This window comes from Pelmatolapia mariae, linkage group LG17 (assembly GCF_036321145.2).
Source record: "Pelmatolapia mariae isolate MD_Pm_ZW linkage group LG17, Pm_UMD_F_2, whole genome shotgun sequence".
Lineage (NCBI taxonomy): Eukaryota > Metazoa > Chordata > Actinopteri > Cichliformes > Cichlidae > Pelmatolapia > Pelmatolapia mariae.
The window spans coordinates 10745686-10760019 of NC_086242.1; the positions used below are offsets into that span (position 1 = coordinate 10745686).

A 14334-nucleotide genomic window follows, 5' to 3' on the forward strand; every position below is an offset into this window, starting at 1 on the left:
ACCAGCTGCTCCACTCTACTAATATTTATACACAAATGACTTGGGCTTAGACATTTTAAGTAACCAACAAGGGTCATTGTTCAACCTCTTTTGCTTTAACACCTTTTCAGTGCTGACATGCAAAATACCAAGTCCATACCCTAGTCGTGCTATTGACGCATTAAGTGTTTTTCCTCTGTTTTCCAATCTGACTGGCAGTAAACACCATTGGGTTTCTTTTAAGTTAGCGAGTTAATTATAAGCCTGCCAACATTTTACTCAAGATGTGACAAGTGGAAATCTACTGAAGCTGAACGTTATACAGTTGGTGCTTGCAACCTAATACCTGCTCAACCAGTCAAACATGACTTAACACGTGGCACGGTCACGGTCTCTTTGGTTCTGTGTATATACATAGCACTTGAACCCGCACTTGACTTTATTTTCTATCCGGATGTTTGATGAGCTAAAAACACAAGTTAGGCATGTGTGTAAGGAAAAGCAACAATGGCTAATTACTATGTGGAAGTATAAGATTATGCTGAAAAACCTCCTTATTTGACATTGCCAAGATTCAACAGGCACAGTGTGTCTAAGTCATGCATTACGCGATGTAGGTAATATGAAAGAAAACTTGCAGGAGCAGTTACAAATGCCCCAGGACTGTGTGGATACATTTGTTTATTATGAATTTATTGAGTTTCTTTAACTCTACAACAGCCATTTTACACACATTAAGTAAAAGAATGGATTTCCTGTTGCAGCTAAGTCATTAAGGTGCACTTCAGTGCAATAACTTTTGATACATGTGTGAAGGTTCTCAGTCATCCAGGTCATCGTAATCTAAGGAGCTTGGAAAGAAAAGTGTCTGGACTTCTTTAAGTTGCTTGAAGACGTTTCACCTCTCATCTGAGAAGCTTCTTCAGTTCTAGGGTCAAATGGTGGAGAGTCCCAGATTTAAGCCCTGTGGGAGTAACCCCCCGAGAGGGCCAAATGGACCCACACATGAAATCACATGACAGGGTGGGGCTAGGTTTCACAATGAGCTCACCTGAAACCTTGGCTGATTGTTACCTACACCTGTTTTCACACCTGGGCTCGTGTGATTAGGTAGAGGATCATTAGGGGGTCCATGTTCCTCTTGGGGGGACACTCCCACAGGGCTTAAATTTGGGACTCTCCACCATTTGACCCTAGAACTGAAGAGGCTTCTCGGATGAGAGGTGAAACGTCTTCAAGCAACTTAAAGTCCAGACACTTTGGATACCAGTCCAGCCACAGTGGAGAACAACCTTTACAGAGTTTATGTACAATCATTATCAGCCTGAAAGAAAGTCTAGCTATCTCATTACAAAAAGGGTTTGTATCACAGTTGCAATGTGGGAATGATCATCATACATTTAAGAACTCTCTGACTAAAGCTTTCTCAATAAGCAGTTGTATAATTTCCCATAACCACAAGAATGTGATGTCCCACTGCCACTCCTGGAAATGAATATGTATAAACATCATTTTGCTCTTTCACTGCCAAACTTTTGACTTGACTTGCAAACACACTTAAAGCATAATACACAAAGTGAAACAAAGTGACTAGTTTTCATTCAATTTTATAATGTCTTTGGCAAGCCAAGGTAAAAAGTACTTTGCTCTTGGAAAGACTACAATACTGACAATGTTGTGTGTCCGCCCAGTCCTTATTACAATACTGGAGAGTTTTTATTGAATTATAAATGGGGTAGGGGGTTTCACTGATTGGCATTGCTGTAACACAACAAAAAGAACAGGACTCTGTTTTACCTACAAAATGTTTCATGCACAGTAAGACAGCATACTTTCTATTGTCTCCTTCAGTTTGAATATCCCACCCCTTAATAAAAAGTGAACAAAGAAATCTCACAGTTTTATTCCTTGGAATGTTTTATACATTTTTTTAAACTGTAGCCCTTTTTTTTTTAACTCTGTGTGTGTGTGTGTGTGTGTGTGTGTGTGTGTGTGTGTGTGTGTGTGTGTGTGTGTGTGTGAGAAGAGGATTTATGGCTGTGTTCAAGAAGTTATGGATGTTTGCTTTCAGTGAAGAGGTCAAAGTTTCAGTAGTTGGTTTTGAAGGATATTCCTGAAGAAGCAACACACACACACACACACACACACACACACACACACATGTCTGGTTTGCTATCCTCGTGGGGACATCCCATTGACATAATGCTTTCCCTAGCCCCTTACCCTAACCCTAACCATTAAAAATGAATGCCTAACCCTAACCCTTACCCTAAACCTAACCATAACCTAATTGTAACCCTGACAGTAAAACCGCATTTTGAGTGTGAAAATTGCTTGCAACCCCGAGGGGACCTGGATTTTGGTCCCCACGGTGCAGAAAGTCCCCACCAGGATAGTAAAAGTCAGATTTTGGTCCCCACCAGGATAGTACGAACCCGTACACACACACACACACACACACACACACACACACACACACACACACACACACACACACACACACACACACACACACACCATCAGACATGTGCACATCCACACATAAGTGACCAAACACCAGTCCGGGAATTTATTTAGGTCCTCTAAGGATCATAAATGTGATATATATGTTTGTTCAGAGTAAACTTATGTGGAGAAAAAAAACCAATAAATATCCTAGGAAATCTAATGTGTGTGGTTATGAGCATTTTTTTAATAAAACAAATAAGAGCACAGCAATGTGCTTGTTAAAACAGTTTAGAGTGGAAGCAAATGCCTACATTGTATGCTTTAAAGGAGCATAAAATCAACATGTGTATAACTAATTTGTTAACAGTAAAACCTAAAGTCTACAGCTTTAAAACATTTAAATGTGGAATATTTTTGGGCAAAACAACATAACTGCTTAATAAAAAACATAGTTTTCCTAGTGGTAAGAGAATATCAGAACAATTTGTGTGTAAACAAAAATGGGTTGCATTGACTCGTGGCTTTACACAGACAACAGTTATTAAGTGGGTGCCTTTGTTTCACACTTAGCATGATCTCATAGGGCTGAGCTCAACAATAGTCCCATGAGCACCACATACACCAAGGGGCATCAGTGACAGAGCCTGGATGAGGTAAGACTGACCCTCGCCTGCCGCCTGCACTTTCGTTCTTTCCCTGAATCACTGCTTTCCTGCCCCCAGTTTTTTTGTTTAAGCACAGATAATTATATGACCTCACAACAATGTACTGCATTACAAACTAAAACAAGAGTTGTTTAAACAGAGCTTGAAGTGGTCCTAATATCCTATCAAATCACCAAATTTGTGTACAATTGAAAAATCAACCAAACATAAACAAATCTAAACAAAAAAATGAAGTCACCTCCTGTCCTCAGAACCATTTTCCCACTTGGACGAAATGTAAACTAGCTCAGCAGTCCCCAAACTTTTTTGTACCATGGACCGGTTTAATGTCAGACAATATTTTCACAGACCGGACTTTAAGGTGTCGTGGATAAATACAACAAAATAAAATGATACGACCAAGATAAAAACTATGGTATTTTGTAAATATAATAATAAACGCGAATTCACTGTGTAATTGTGCAACGTTATTTGCAGCGTCCTCCTGATATGCGACAATAACATTGAGAGTAACATCCTCCTCTTTGCCCCTTAATGCTCTCTGGTTGCTATGGTAACGTGTAAATATTTCTTTCAAAATAAGACACACAACTACAACACGGGAAAAGACCCAGGGAAACCTAGTTAATGATAAAAACCCTGAAAACTATACGTTTCACACCCGAGCCTCAACTCTCGCGGCCCGGTACCAAATGACTCACGGACCGGTACCAGTCCGTGGCCCGGGGGTTTGAGACCGCTGGACTAGCTAATCCAGGTAAATTGTTGACTATGTAACTATTCAAAGATGCAGAACAACATCAGAACTTATTTGCTTTGATTCACTTAATAACCTTAACTCTACATGTATGCTGTTTTTGACCTCTATGCTTGGCAAAAGTAGCTCACCCTTTAGAAACTAACTACTACAGTATGTCCACCAATAAGTTGTAGCTCTGTCTGTCTGTCATTTGGTGCTGGGTACATAGCACTCTACAGTTGAGAAATAAATGAACAATATACTAGAGGTGGAGGTTTGTGTGTTGCCTATTAATGCATGACTGCTATTGTTTGCCTTGCTTTGCCCTGACAGTGTTCCATTGGGGCAAGCAAGATGAGCAGTGCTTGTCCATTGAAATCTAGACATGACTTAAAAATACAATGAAAGTGATCTCTCATCTTCATTCTTAATGAGTTTTCTGTTCCGTAAGCTTCTTTCGTTGCCTGTTTGTTACATCCTCTAGATTACAGCTACCTTGTGGCAACAATTGGCTCTGATCTCTGGAAGCAGTATTAACTTTGCTTGCCTTGGATTCCACTGAAATCTGTAGAACAGGTCGATTTTCATGTTTGTCTCCCATTAAACATTATTGTGTCCTGCTGTGTCCAGCTGAAGAAAACAGGCAAGTTGAATAGGTGCAGACTCAACCAGCATTTTCAGATTATCATGTATAAGAAATCACTTGGTTGACTGAGTGTAAGTTTATCCATCAATTTTGTTAATACAACATCTTTCTTTTTCATTGATATTTTTAATTGCCCTGTGATGGTTAACAATTTTACACAGTGCTCAAGCCTTTTAACTCAGCTTCAACTATTTTTGTGAGTTTCTTAAAAGATGGGTTTTGGTTTTTTTCTTAATGTATGGTTTACGATTGACTGACAAGATTCCCAATTTGGTCCCTGGAGGAGACACAAATTCCTTTGGCGTTAAATCAATTGTATGAACTGTGGTGTCCTCTTGTAAATAATAGAGCAGGTAAAATAAACTTTTGTACTATAGATTCAAAAGAATCTTTCGTATCTATACTGTGCAATTATAGAATTCCATGGGTTCATTGTTTCTGTCAAAAAAAGGTCACGCTTTGAATATCCAAGATATTTATCAAGTTGCATTTCCAAGGACGCTGCAAAATTAGCTAATTCTAACAAAGAAAAACAAACAAGCCCAAAAAAAATGCTAATTTCACGTGGTACTGCCAATGCTAGGTGAGCAATGAGAAAACTAATAACAATAAAGTTGCAGGATTTATAATCTAAAAGGTGGGTTAGAAGACAACTAAACCCTAATATAGCTGAAGAGGAGGAGGTGAAGTATAGAGTTATTAAACGTCTGATATATCCTCGATTGAAATGTTTATTAAGAGTCACTTTAAAGTTGTATCTTTCCATTGTTTTGATTCAAATAAGCAGACAAAGAACCCTAGCTCACTGGGACTCTTAACTCTGCACACACCTCTGACAGTAGCACATATGAACACAAACAAACTGGCAGCCATACAAGCTTGACCAGAAACATTCAGGGCTGGGTGTTTTTCCCACACAAACTTTGTCCTGTCCAGTGACCTACTACTCATGCTGGAGGAAAGGAAAATACAGATAGAGAGGTCTGTATTTACCTCTACTTCAACCCTCAATTAACATAAACACACACATGCTCACACAGACACATGCGCCGCACTGGCCAGCAGCCCGGCACACAGCAATGCATTTCATCAACAAAGATGAAATCAGATTCTCTATGTGTGTTTGCATGGCCCGAATTACTTTTTCTTTTTCTCTACATGCCAAGCTGCATCGCCCTTCGGTCCTGCTTCTTGCTTTCTCATGTGTTTTCTATCACTTCTCTCTCTTAAAGAAATAGCTCAGCCTTTTGGGGAAATATGTTTATTCGCAATCTTCTGCAAGAGTTACATGAAAGGTTCTGGTTCACTGTGCATCAATAAACACAAAGGCTTTATTCATCACAATCCCTACCACATGCAGTCTCCTAAGTATTGCATATGTCGTTTTTATGCCTATTTTTACGTTAATGCTTTTTCACAGATCTGTGCATATGTGGGTATCTCTATATTAATGTGGCAACAATTTGAGCACAGCACACATCGTGCAGGCTGCAGGCAGCTGAAACTGTAGTTGAATATAGTTGTAAATGCTGCGGAGAAGCAATACATAATTCCTCGAAAATGTTTTTATGAGAAGGGTGTGTACACAGAGCCTGTGAGAAGATTGGCGTACAGAGAAGTTGGATTTATAAGCCTGGTGTTCATCTCTGATTTATGTTCGTCTCTGTGTGTGCATGCATGACTTAAGTGTTGTGAGTTACTGTCCCTGCAGGGAACCCTCGGCATTAGAGAGGGGGGTTTCCTGCTTTTTCTTGGCAACTATGACTGGAACAAGTGGATGAAGAACAAAAGTCTGTCACAAAACTCTTGGCCTTAAAGCTCCTATTAATGATTTATTTCACATGTAAAAATCTGCTCAAATTTTTAAAGATGCTTGTTGGTTACTTTGACAAACAATGTCTTCATGAAATATGTCAAACAGACGAGTCCTAATATACAAAGACTTTAAATCCCACTGAAGTGGAAGTAAAACGGTGGACTTGTGTGTGTCATGAGAATACTTGTGCCATACATCTGCCTTTTTTCAGTGTGACACTATAATTGTGGGTTTAGGGAATAGAACAAAACAGGAGACAGACCAACTGGTCCTTGTGTGATAATTTAATTGTTTATATGCGGTAGGATCTAAAGTTTCATCTGGTATCACTCATCTTGGCCTTTTTTTTTTAACACATACTCTCTTTTACGCTTTTGAAAGAACCTTTTCTCACACACACACACACGAACTCATGCACACATGCACGCTCACACACAAAAATTGGGCATGGCTCCTTTTAGAACTGTTTTAGATTCAAACTGAGTTAGCTGTCATTTCCCCTGCAAAATGAAAAGAAAACACAGTATCCCCCCTGGACAGAGAAGAGAGGAAGAACAAGAATAGAGCGAAATGAAAGGAGGAATAGGGTAACAAGGAAAAATGGAAGAAAAAGATGAGGGAAAGACAGAAAAGGATGGTGGTAAATCACACAGACAAGTATGATGTATTTTCTAATTCAAATTATATTTTCAGTGGTAGACGATCAAAGCAGATATGCAGATAATGGGCCCATATCCTGCTTTCAGGTTGTTTCTCTTTCTTATAGTGTTTTAAATAGCAAAGTCACAAAGGCTAATGTCCACGCCAAAGGCATTACTCTCACAAACAAAAAACACGGCTGCTGAACCGTTTGCAATGCCATTTCATAAACAGCTTATTTGCATCACTTTTTCCTGCATATGAGAAATTGGTGAGACACAAAGAGGGTTTGGCTTCCAAAGTAGAAGTACTAGGACTGTAATAAAAAGTGGTTAAAATTTACTCAAGCCAAAAATATACTTTTTATATTTTAAGTGTCTTAAATAACAGTCTTTATCTTAACTAAAGTACAACCCGCAAATCGGGTTGGCTTGCTGTGTAAACTAAAGCATTGGTCTATGAGAGCTGCAAATCATTGCATTCTTTTTTATTTATATTTTCAAAATGTCTCAACTTATTGGAATCGGGGCTTATACAATACGAGTGATTACATGTTTAGTTACCCCTGAAGGCTACCAACTATGTAAGACATTGCATAATACAGCTGCTTCACTGTTTTGTGTCCAGGCCATGCTGCTAATCTAGTCTTAGCCAAATGTGGCAAGAGCAAACACCAGCATTTTCTAGTACACCTGGTATCTGAGGAACTGAAGACCAATTAGATTAATTTATTTTCTTATTTTCCGACACTAGTTTGAAACCCATAACCAAGGATTCAGTGTGGGTTACATTATTACTGTTAAACTACAGTGAAATATAAAATTGGTCTGTTGCATTTCTTCATATCCTCTATCAAGGTCAATCCATCCATCCATCCATCCATCCATCCATCCATCCATCCATCTTCTTAACCACTTCTCCAATTCTGGTCCATGCAGGAGGGGGAGCGGCTGGAGTCTTTCCCAGCTGTCATATTTCAAGAGGAGGGGTAACCCTGGACACGTCAACAACAATTCACATCCACATTCACACCTGCAGCTAATTTAAAATAACCAGTTAACAAGGATGCCTTTGGACTGTGGGAAGCAGGAATACCCAGAGAGAACCCACACAAGCACTGGGAGAACATACAAACTCCACACAGAAGAACATACAAATGCAATCTGGATCTGCATCAAAATTTAATTAGTTCTCTCTTTGTCCAAGTTCCATTTCTGCCAAATTTAATAAAAATTTGGCTTAATAGTGCTTAATCGTGCTGACAGATAGACAAACAGCACTGGAAGCTCTGCTTAGCCTGTTTTTTCCTTGACCTTGGAGAAGGAATATATCCTTGTAACACAAGCAATTTTGGAAATGGTCCTGCATGAAAACACTGAATAAACCATTGGCTTCTACAGGAGTCTCTTTTTGTACTGGGTTTGATCTTGTTCTGGTAAAGTAAATAAACAATGAGTTATTTTTCCCTGTTATTGTAGGATATCATTTGACTCCTTTAGCAGTTGAACAAATGTTCTCACATTTCACTCTAGAATACTTTGGTATATGAAGGTGCTCATGGTTGACTCAATGACTGCAAGGAGCCCAGGTCCTGTGGCTACAAAACAAGCTCAAATCATCACCCCTCAAATCATCACACCATGCTGACAGGTGGTATGAGTTGTTTCTGCTGATATGCTGTGTTTGTTTTACATCACATGTAATGCTGTGCATTATGGCCAAGAATACTATACCAGAGGTCTTGTGATCTGCTCAGATACAGCTTTGCAAAGTCCTGTCTTTTTAAGAGAGGAGAGGCATTCCCCTGGTAACCCTTTAAAACAAGCCATACTTGTTCAGTTTTTTCTAATTGTTTGGTCATGAACTTTAACAATTATCATGCTAAGTAAGGTCTGTAAAGTCTGAGATCTTATTTTAAAAATGTTCTGAGCATTGCATAGTCTGACACCCAAACCAGCAAACTACCAAAACTTGTATGGAGATGGCCATGTTTGAACCCAGACATGAATTAGAATTTTTCACCTCTAGTTCCCTTATTTTAAAGAGAGTTTTTAAATTGGGTTTTTGGTTAGATGTCTGTGATTAACAAATGCTTTCACGTTCACATTTAATTCTACAGTTTTATAACTAAATTTGGAATTTTTTTATGTCTCCCAGAAAAGGTCTCTTATAATAAGTAGCAAGAGATAAGAGAGGCCTGGATATTCAAGGTTATGACGACAAAAACAATGATTGCGTGCCATCTCTGAAACTGGTGGTATAGTTCATTTATAGACTAACCTTCATCTCTGACAATGCCATTTAAACTTCAAAAAATTTGATTTATAAAAATTATCTTGCTAAAAAAATTTCCAAATCTGTTATCTTCTAAAAAGCACCCTATTGCAACTGACAAATCGTTGCTGATGCACCATGCGATAAGCTTTTTAAAAACAAGTCGCTTTGGACAAAGTTGTCACATATTCTGTGCTGTACCATACAATTACAAGCTACTCACACTGTGTTGTACATATCTGGTAAATTACGCAACTCTTTCTACTTGCACACATATACAATGGAAAAGAATGTGACCCACAGTTTGGTTACACCTATTATACAACATGAGTCATTACACAACAACAGTCATTCCATTTCAGTTAAAGATGAGGCTCGGCCGGGCCTCAGATGAAAGTTCCCAGAATTACAGAGACATGCATGCACTCTCATACTTCACACCTACACTCAGAATGTAGCATTTGCCATGTAGGAGCCAAGAGGTGGTTACACACACAATCACAAGCATGCACACAGACTTGTGTTTCCATAACTTTAGAGGCCATTATACTGATTTACATTTCTAATCAATTGTGTACTCGTAGTATTTAACCTAGCTTTAAAAAGCTTTTAAAAATGCTTTTTGAACCCATAAGGAAGACACTTGTGCAAATAAATGTAGATCTCCCCAAACAGTTCTTATTGTGATTTGGCACTATATAAATAAAATTGAATTGAACTGATGTGATGCATAGCTCAAGAAACAAGAAAGACAAAGCATAAACATGCATCAAAAACAAAGTTTTGAGATATAGTCCTTGTTATATAGACACTACAGTAATGTACACTCTGCATATTTTGTTTTGAAGAAGCCAGACTTTCCTGGAATTTTTAATGTGGTCTTGAGCAAAAGCTCTCATCTTTTTTTTTTTTTTTAAATATATTTGCTGCTTTTCCACGCGTTTTCAGTCCAGTTCTTGTACCTGACCATTGTCAGATGAATGATTTTGTGTTTACTGAACCACTGTAACAGACAACCTAATGAAGCATCTAACAAAGAACTTTATCTTCAGGAACTTTGTTAATAGCCTGTCACAATTTTTTTTTCTTTAGTTGAATCTAAAAATCTCAAGATAACACAGTCTGACAGGTATAAAACAGTATTTATGCACCAACAAGGAGTTTTACCAAAAAGTAATTAGCTAGGACTTAAGCAAACTAGTCAAGTGGAGGACAAAAGAAGAGGTGACAGGCCTAAAAAAACTATCTACAGCAGATGAATCGTATCTGAAAGTCATGTCCTTAAGAAATAGGAAAAAAAATCCAGCAAAGACCTGACACAGGACTTGAAAGATGCATCTGACCCTTTAGATGATTCATCTACTGTTCACCACAGCCTCAGAAAAGGTCTCAGTGGAAGGGTGGTTGCCAAGAGGCCATTCTTAAGGAAAAGAAACAGGGAGAAAAAGCTGAGGTATGCCAAGTTACAAAACCTGGACTGAATCCAGAAGAATATGGTCAGAATTCGATTCACCACCCAATATCATGGAAAGTATCTGAAAGTGTCTGATTGGCAGGATATTCCTTTTTCAGCATGATAATGACCCCAAGCACACTGCCAGGGAGTAAAGTCATACCTGGACAGAAGAACACACAAGGGAATGCTATCAGCCATGTGAATAATGTTGAGCCTGAACCTCGACATTATGTAAGCAGTGTCAGATCATCTCGATAGAGAATGGAACAAAAGGAAGCCAACATCCAAAAAAGACCTTTGAATGATGTTCAAGAAGTCTGGAGAATTAGTTCTGAAGACTACTTCAAGAAATCAAAGGAAGCTTGCTTAGAAGAGGCAAGGCTGAGTTGAAGAATAAAGGCGATCATACCAAATATTGACTTTCAAGCTAGTTTTAAAACCTGTTTTTGCCTTAGATAATGTATTTTATGTACGTTTGCACGTTTCAATAAACTGTCGCATCTACTAGGGTGACTCAAGAATTTTTCAAAGTACAATAAAAGACACATGCAGACCTCCCTTATTATTTTTAATCTTTGGTAAACTAATATGCATATCACTACTATTTTCTGTGATTGGCATCCAAGACTTGCTCTGAAGTGGCCTTTCTTTCCTGACATCTACCAAAGTCAGTTGATGGCCAGCTCAGGCTCGCTCACATGATTTTACACTTCTCTGAAATAATTCTCACGCCTGTGTTTCAATTTTCATTTTTTGCGTTATGTCCTCACACTAAGATATTGATGCCATTTCTACGTCTGTAACATACACTATGGAAGCTGAATGTCACCACTGAATAAGCTAGAAATCCTTGACAAAGCATGGAAGGTTTAATCTATAAGTGCAAAATTTAGCAATGTTGGTAACCAAGGAGATCCATCGTGTTGGGAGAACAGCAACATTTTAAGTGTTTACACCAAATTCTAGTCTTTAATGTCTGCTTTAAGGCTATTTTCACTTTATTGATTTCTCCAAGTAATCTTAAGGACTTGTTCACAATCAAACACTAAAAAAAGGAGGGTTTTTCTAATCACTAAACTTACCGTGACCATCCTCCTCGAACAGTGTGGTCATTCTCTTTCTTTGAAACATGACTGCTAAGCTTGGAGAGGCCGTGTGATTCCTCCTAATTCTGTATTGGCGCTCCACACCCTCTTGCTGTGCTCTATACATAGAGAGTGACTTAGAGGTGTAAAGCTTTCACACCATGGAAATAGATTCATCATGACAGGCTCACAGAGACACTGAATGAAAGCCTCATAGATCTAATTTCAGAAAATAATATGCTTCTCTTTGGAGAAGCTCTCACTCTGAAGCTATGCTACTGCATTATATCAGGATATTGTGACGATGTCATGAACTCAAAGACCAAGAAATCCTTCTGGGTAATAATTCTGTATCAACAGTCCTGTTTTATTCCACAGTAGCATATATGAATCTAAATCTCAACCAAAAAGATCCCAGCAATTCCTCAGCTCTACTACCTTATTTTGGATAACATTATGGAGGGCTGGAGCCTATTCCAGATGACACTGAGCAGGAGGTGAGGTAAAGCCTGGACAGGTGACTACATGGACTACCACCTACTGCCTATATCGAGCTCAATTTATAGCTATTTTTTTAATCACATGAGAAAGATATTCTGAGTGTGTCTTGAGACAAACTCAGATGATGGTCAGATGTTTGCTCCGTGAACACTAAAAGCACTGTGTGTATATCTGACAACCCTTATTTGCCAACATTTTTCATTATTCAATTCAATGATGCAATTTTTTGCTCTTGTCGCTGCTGATGACTGCAACTCCCTGAGCCTGGTTTCGCTGGTTATTTTCCCCTGTTAAAAGAGAGCTTTTCTTTCCCACAGTCACAAAGTGCTTGCACAGAACATTTAATATGATTGTTGGGGTATTTACCAGAATACTGTAAAGTATAAAGTACCTTGATGCAAGTGTTTTGGTTTTAAACTGGCTGTTGGCACAACACAACAAATACATATGACATGCATAATAGCATTAGCATTAGTCATATACATACAGACCACAAGTTTGAGCTGGCATAACATACAGGATGCATATTGTGCTGAAGAGTGAGTTCTTAAACACACGCTTCCTTAAACACGCATTCATGTGCACGCACATGCTTTGGTAAACTTGTTTCTGCTTTACTGAAGATCCCACATTTCCCTCCTTGTGTCTGTCATCATATAATTATGCCACTATGATTCAAATGAATAGTTCCGGGGAGGACTTGACATCTGCAGATATAAATATATTATATTACAGTGATATTATTATCACTGAAGTCACTAGTGGCAGAACGTGGCCAAATGGTACTGTACAGGTTCTCAGCTTATCCAAACAAGTCTTTTTCTTCTCTCTCTTCAAGCCTTCCTGTCTTATTAGTTGCTGCTAATATATTCACATTCATTCATATTCATAACCCGTGCTACAGATATGCTGAATACCATTTCAATAAACTGTAACATTGTTCTCTGTTTAACTGTTATCAGATTACGACTTATCAAAACAGAACTGGTGAAAAGTCAAAGAGTGTGTTATGAATCTCAGTTTTATGAATAAACAGTACAAGCATTCATGCTACATTTGGATGTGGTTAGCAGGCAGATAACCTATGAGATAGAATGAAGTTATTGCTAATGCGATAACAGTAGGGGGTCACCGAAAAGGACATTTACTGTCTGCGTTGAAAAAGCATGCATTTGCAAAAATGTATGTACAAAAAAAGAACAGCACTTTATTTAAGATCCAGAATTCTGCTTATCTCATTGATAATTTTACACACATCATTTACATACCAAAATGATGTATATACAATAAATTTATATGTAATATGGACATTTACATATGCTGATGAACTGAGCGAATACCCTGTCTTCCACATCTATCACTGTCTCACACACACACACTCACGCACACAAACACACACAGCTTGTCTTAAGTAATCCCACTTTGTTCACTGGAGACTGTGTAGCTAAAAATACTGTTCCAGTAACTGATAGCTCTGCTGGTTGATGTGCAGGAACCCTGTTACCTCTATTACAGACCAGCAGAAGACACCAGGAACAGTTATGTAAATATCTATAACTTCTGTGAAATTGAGTCAGATGATTATTTGAAAAAAGAAGCTTCAATCTTTTTGAATAAAATCCAAAATATTTGTGAATAAGCTAAATGTACCTTAAATTCGTGTGTAAAGTATGGGAATATCAAAAAATAAATGCAACCTCTAAAAACTCCAATTATACTACGACCCCTTTTCTATCTCTATATTGGTGCATACCTGTTTCTTTGACCCGCAGCTACTTTAAAAGGTATTATTAACCTTTGCACCCAGGCCCTAATTGATATTTGATGAATGCTGTAGTTGTGTCTTAGTCTTGGGATCGAGTACAGGCACTTAACCTAACCAAGAGAACCACAGGGCAGCCTTTTGATCCTCAACTCTCACACAGGCAGAACATACCACAGCTTTGTGGTAAAGCCAATATAGAAGCAATGATTCAGAGTAACAAACTCTCAGGACTAAGAAAAAAGTCAGATTAAAGAGTGAGGGAAATAGGAACTAAGGAAGAGGGTGAAATAAAAGGAAGGCAGATAGGAAGGCAATGCTTTT

The 14334-nt window shown here is 38.3% G+C and overlaps 1 protein-coding gene across 7 annotated transcripts in view; it reads right to left on the reverse strand.

The window, feature by feature from the left end:
* Positions 1-14334, reverse strand: part of LOC134646972 (ninjurin-2-like) — a 37112-nt gene that overhangs the window by 22430 nt on the left and 348 nt on the right. The gene's annotated exons all lie outside the window — the stretch shown is intronic.